Genomic DNA, 6,838 nt, shown 5'->3' on the forward strand with positions numbered 1-6,838 from the left:
TCGAATCAGTTTAAGTGGATAAATAAACCCCATTTAATAATTAACTCCATGAGATGTTCTGGCTCATTCGTCACGAACTTTGATCCACTGTGTTATATTTTCTATTCCACCATTCATGATTTATTTCAAGAAGTGATAAATATCAATTTATATATGAACTTTGGTCCAATATGTAATTTAATACATGAATTTGATTTAGTACATTATATAATGAATTTAAATTGTGTTCATATATATACATAAAACTTTGATTTTGATTCAATTGTATATATTTAAAGAAATAAATACATACTTTTATTTTTCATATCGAATTAACATAATTATTTGTGTATATAATATATTTACATAAAATTGTACTAATTAAATAATATTAGTAGTGATTTGTGAAAATTAAATAAAAATTAATATATAAATATAAAAAATTAAATTTATGTATATATTACATACTGAACCAAAGTTGATATATAATTTTGATATTTACCAGTTCAGTATTTGACTCTCAATGTTAATGGACGACATTGTGGGTTTGGGTGGCCAAAACGAGTCAACAATCGTGCGTTTTGAGTTCAATTGCCGATCTACTGGTCAATAGTCGTCTTATTTATATAACCAAAATAAACGGCCAGGATATCCCCAACACAAGATCTAATTTGATTGGCTCAAACAATGCAAATAGGAAATATTATTGGTCCACGCCAGCACCTATGACATGTTCTCTCATTTGTAGCCCCCATCTGAAAGCAACGTTAGATTCGGACACTCCAATATAAAAAATGGCTCCAACCACGTCTCACTGTAAAAGGAAAGGAGTATCGGTCCTCAAAGTTCATTTTAACGATTCAGCGATTTATAGTGGAAATAGCTCCAGAGACTTCTTCGAAGAGAGATACAGTAGTCTAGGACTCGCGATGGCTGGCTCGTGGAGAGCACGCGGCTCTTTGGTGGTTCTAGCGATAGTTCTGTTCGGTGAGTGCTTGCTGTTCTTGCTTTTTTTTTTTTGCTAGATCCGCTTGTTCCATGTGATTTCATGATCTATGAATCGTTTTTTTTATGTTGGAGAGGAATGAAGTATATCTAATTCTGTTTTTGATGATTTTACTGCGCTTAAATTGCTGCATGTTTGGATCTGATTCATGTTCTACAGTTCTGGTGATTCATTAGATCGTGAATGGAGTTATATCCATCTCATATCGTTTGATTTTTCTGCATTGATTTTTCGAGTACTAGTAAGCTCTGGATTTATAGAATGAATGACTAGCTAATTCGTTTGATTAAAGCTTTTATCTAAATGACCCTAGAACTAATTAATACAAAAATCTTGTGTTTCACTCTATTTCGTTTTTCATTTGCGATGCAGTATCTTAACTTCGAATTGTTAATTTTTTGCACATGAATGTTCTTGAAAGTTCGTTGGAGTTCCGTTTTATCTCTATGTGCAACTTATATTATTCTTATGATTATGTCTTTTTATAAGAACGTTTAATTATTATCGTTGACAAATCGCTACGTGGAGTAATCATTTATAAAATTATACCAAAAGTAGATTTGTTGGTTAAGAAATGAGATCTTCTTCCAGTTGGATGCACATATGTAAAAAAAAAAAAAGCTGCAAATGTATCTTTTTGCCTTGGAAGACATTTTTTTCTGTGATTTGATTTCCTTTTTTTTTCCAGTACATGTGTATTAATTTCTGATTCAATAGATAATTTACTTTTAATTATGTGGTGAACATCATAATTGCAGTTGAAATTGAGGTAAATAGTTATCCTAAGGGCCTTTATTGGTATCAAGTAATAACATTGTGTGAGCTTTTAATCAGGATGTCTCTTGCAATCTCAATTGCAAAGGAGGAAGCCACGAAATTGGGGACAGTAATTGGGATTGATCTTGGCACAACTTATTCTTGTGTTGGTGTTTACAAGAATGGTCATGTTGAAATCATAGCCAATGACAAGGTAACCGTATTACACCATCTTGGGTGGCTTTCACCGACAGTGAGAGGCTGATTGGTGAGGCCGCAAAGAACCAGGCAGCTGTTAACGCAGAGAGAACCATCTTTGATGTCAAAAGACTCATCGGCAGAAAGTACTTTACATTTACATTCTTCTTACGTTCCTTGAGTTAGGCTTTAGGGTTAGATTGGGCTTTAATGCTAATTTTGCTTATTTTTTCTATGCAGGTTTGATGATAAGGAGGTCCAGAAGGACATGAAACTTGTTCCGTATAAGATTGTGAACAAGGATGGAAAGCCTTATATTCAAGTAAAGATTAAGGATGGAGAGACCAAGGTCTTCAGTCCTGAGGAGATCAGTGCTATGGTTCTGACTAAGATGAAGGAAACAGCTGAAGCTTTCCTCGGGAAGAAAATCAAGGATGCAGTGGTCACTGTTCCTGGTTAGTGCTTTATAAGAAACAGAGTTCTCAGTTGGAAAAATATTCTGTTGTCTGATGCTTTATGATGCTCAAATGATCTCTCTGTTCGATTTGCAGCGTACTTCAATGATGCCCAGAGACAAGCCACCAAGGATGCTGGCGTTATTGCTGGGCTCAATGTGGCCAGAATTATCAATGAACCAACTGCAGCTGCCATTGCCTATGGTTTGGACAAGAAGGGTGGTGAGAAAAACATTCTTGTCTTTGACCTTGGTGGTGGAACATTGATGTCAGTATCTTGACAATTGACAATGGTGTATTCGAGGTTCTTTCCACAAATGGAGACACTCATTGGGAGGTAAGCATCATTCTTAGTTTTGCTTTTAGGTTTTTGAGAAAATGTTTTATGCTATGGATTTTGCTTATGGTAATTTTCTTGCAGGTGAGGATTTTGACCATAGGGTTATGGACTACTTCATTAAACTGATTAAGAAAAAGCATGGAAAGGACATCAGCAAGGATAACAAGGCTCTTGGGAAGCTTAGGAGGGAAGCTGAGCGTGCCAAGAGAGCTCTCAGCAGCCAGCACCAGTCCGAGTAGAGATTGAATCACTTTTGATGGTATTGATTTCTCTGAGCCACTGACCAGGGCTCGCTTTGAGGAGTTGAACAATGATCTGTTCAGAAAGACCATGGGACCTGTGAAGAAAGCAATGGAAGATGCTGGTTTGGAGAAGCGCCAAATCGATGAGATTGTTCTAGTAGGTGGAAGCACTAGAATTCCCAAGGTTCAACAGCTCCTCAAGGACTATTTTGATGGAAAGGAGCCCAACAAGGGTGTTAACCCGGATGAAGCAGTTGCTTATGGTGCTGCAGTACAAGGAGGCATCTTGAGTGGAGAGGGTGGTGATGAAACCAAGTACGTTTTCATCTCCTGCAACTTTCTCTATCACAACTACACGAGACTATAGCTGATGTAAATTGTTCTAACTGAATCTATGTACAGATATTCTTCTTCTTGATGTGGCTCCTCTTACCCTCGGTATCGAGACTGTTGGTGGGTAATGACCAAGTTGATTCCCAGGAACACGTTATCCCAACCAAGAAGTCGCAGTTTTCACCACTTATCAGGATCAGCAAACCACTGTCTCCATTCAGGTACATTTTACTGGTTCATAATTGAACTTAGAAATGCCTGTCTGCCATTAGAAGGCATGAGACTTGGATTTCTTTCTAATGCTAAGAATCGGGATATTTGAACCTATATTGGGATATTTTGAACCTATATAACGAAGGATCGTATCTGAATACCTACTTCCCAATATGTATCGGATATGATTGTCATATACAAATACCTAAAAAGCGAAGAGTATGAAACATAATTGAACCTTATTTGAATATTTGTGGTTTGATATCAGGTCTTTGAAGGTGAAAGGAGTATGACAAAGGATTGTAGGTTGCTTGGAAGTTTGATCTTACCGGAATTCCTCCAGCTCCAAGGTTTGCTCCTCTTTTCCATCAACTCACTTTCATGTTTTCTTCAGATCTTCGCCTGAATTTTCTGACTCATATTGTTGATCTCTCAATTCTCAGGGAACACCTCAAATCGAAGTTACATTTGAGGTCGATGCAAACGGTATCTTAAATGTCAAGGCTGAAGACAAAGGCACAGGTAAATCAGAGAAAATCACAATCACCAACGACAAGGGTCGTTTGAGCCAGGAGGAGATCGAGAGAATGGTTCGTGAGGCCGAAGAATTCGCAGAGGAGGACAAGAAGGTTAAGGAAAGATCGATGCTCGCAACAGCCTCGAGACTTACGTTTACAACATGAAAACCAGATTAATGACAAGGATAAGCTTGCTGACAAGCTCGAATCCGATGAGAAGGAGAAAGTTGAAACGGCTGTGAAAGAAGCCCTCGAGTGGCTGGATGACAACCAGAATGCCGAAAAGGAAGACTTTGAGGAGAAACTCAAAGAAGTTGAGGCTGTTTGCAATCCTATCATCACGGCTGTATATCAAAGATCTGGTGGAGGGCCCGGCAGTGCTGCATCAAATGAAGAAGAGGATGATTCACATGATGAACTCTAAAACAACATCTTCGATGGCTGCTGCCACGGAAAAAAGATTGATACTGTTAAGTGTTTAGTGAAATGAGATAATACTGTACTAATTTGGTAGAATTTTAAATGGGAGAAAAAAAAAAACTTTCACCATCATTCGCTTTTTTTATTTGGGGCGAATATATTCATTTTGAAGTATCTTTTGTTGTCATTAGAAACACACTTCGATTCACGCATCCAATCAATCATTACTTTTGTTTTCAAACTTGTATGAAATTCAATAAAAAGTTGCAAATTCCATCGATGCAGTTGTTGGACACTTTGAATTCTTCAAGGAGGTCATGCAGATGTTATGCGCTTTAACTGCGCTTTAACTGCTAAGCCAAGGTGTTATGATACACACTAACGTATAAGATATGATTCCTTTCAAATAAGGTTTTGGACACTTTGAATTCAATAATCCACATTGTCTTAACAAAATGTTCTAATACTCTTTTCAATTAAGTTAATACTTAATCTGTATGCTCACAAATTAATTAAAAGGTGTAGTGAAACTCACAAATACTTATTTTCAAGATCAATTTTAGCAGCTCAAACAGGTTTTAATATTAAATGTTATGGTTGAAGTATTGTCTATTTTGGTCCATTGAATTTTAAGATTTTGTCCAAAAAGCATGTTCATAAATTGAAGATGGAACAACACTTAAATTTTAAGATCAACTCTAATATACAATATTGGTTAATATCACTTTGGTCCCTCTACTTTAACACATTTCAATCTCTTTTCTTTTCCTTCTTTGTATTTTATAAAAATTGATCAAATATCATTTTTTCCTCTACTGGAACTAAAATTAAGATTTAATTGTTATATTTGAATTTTTACAATAATTTGATCCTATTTTGATGTGAAATTTTTTTAAACATAAAATAATTCTAACAAAAAAATTATTTTAGCATCATGGGTTAGAATAAGTCTCTTTATAAAAAATCCACATTAGCTACCAAAATTATTAACCATGCTAATTATTTTGACTAACTAATAACATGATTTCCCCCCTTTTTAGTCCTTACAAGATAATGGTGAAATTACAATTTTGATTTCTCTATTATGTTCACATTTGGTATTTAATCTTTATATTTTAATTTTACATAATTTTGTTCTTTACTTTTACAATGCCACTAATTAGTCCAAATAATTTACATACTTATACATGATAATTATTTTTATTATTTTACTATCATATCCATTGTAGTTGGAAGATTAAGGGTGATTTCTTTCAACTATGTATAGACGTTTTGGAAAAAGAAAAAAAGACTACAAACGTGGCAAAGTGGTATGACATCATATTTTTTCTATGGATCGGTTAAGTTTCAAATTTGGTCTCTATACTATGCCCACATTTAAGATTTAATTTTTATATTTTAAACTTGCATTGTTTGTCAAATGTTAATTTTTCCATCCATTTTGGGGTGATTTGACAAACTTATAAATTCAAGGACTAAAAGAGATAAAAAATTAAATGAAGAGCTAAAATAAATTTTTTTATAAAGTTATTGTAAATCGATATTTAAATTTTAATGTTGATTATGGTTATTCAAATACTTTCATGCGAAAACACCACATAACTACATGTAAAATAAATTATATACGAATGCTTTAAACACTATTATAACACAAACTTATACTACGAGCACGATACAACTACTACACCAGTTACTAAATTTATTACCTGTTTTAGTAACCCCAATAAAAAAAAACCCCTCTTAATTAATATATTCTACTATAGCCGGTAATTTTAGCTACATAGAGCAGCAAACCGCTAACTTTTATCTCATTACCCTCCATTTCAATTATTTCTATGTTTCCAATTGCTCTATATTATTGAACCAACTAGATTTCTCTTAAACTTTATTTGTTGACTTTTATTATAATAAAAAGGAAAAAAAAGTTTTATTGTAATATCTCTATCCTTGATCCGATGGTATAGACTCAATATAAATGTAATACCCATACCCGTACCTGAGACCGGGATAGGATTCGAGGCATTACCGAAATTTTCAGAATAATTTCAATTAATTTATATTATTTAGTATTCATTTCATGTTTCATGTAACATCCTTTCATATATTCAATTCAAAATATCATATAAATATGATACAATACTTAAATTGTCATATTTACTTGCTCATTTAGGGTATCCGAACCTACCTGACTAAATTGCAGAAATACCAAGATTTAGGGCATATTGGTAATTTACCATTTTCTCAAATTTCACCCAATCTTAAATTGATAATTTCATTTAATTTATTAATTTAGATAATAAAACAATTTATTCCCTTCAATTTAGTCATTTTTGACATTTTTACAAAATTACCCCCTAAAGTTTTACTTTTATTCAATT

General features: G+C 33.9%; 1 pseudogene; it reads left to right on the forward strand.

Annotated features, from left to right (window-relative positions):
- The first annotated feature begins 872 nt into the window (after positions 1 to 872).
- On the forward strand, positions 873 to 4,489 carry LOC121209590 (luminal-binding protein 5-like; annotated as a pseudogene).
- The last annotated feature ends 2,349 nt before the right edge of the window (positions 4,490 to 6,838 follow it).

This window comes from Gossypium hirsutum, chromosome A11 (genome assembly GCF_007990345.1).
Source record: "Gossypium hirsutum isolate 1008001.06 chromosome A11, Gossypium_hirsutum_v2.1, whole genome shotgun sequence".
Lineage (NCBI taxonomy): Eukaryota > Viridiplantae > Streptophyta > Magnoliopsida > Malvales > Malvaceae > Gossypium > Gossypium hirsutum.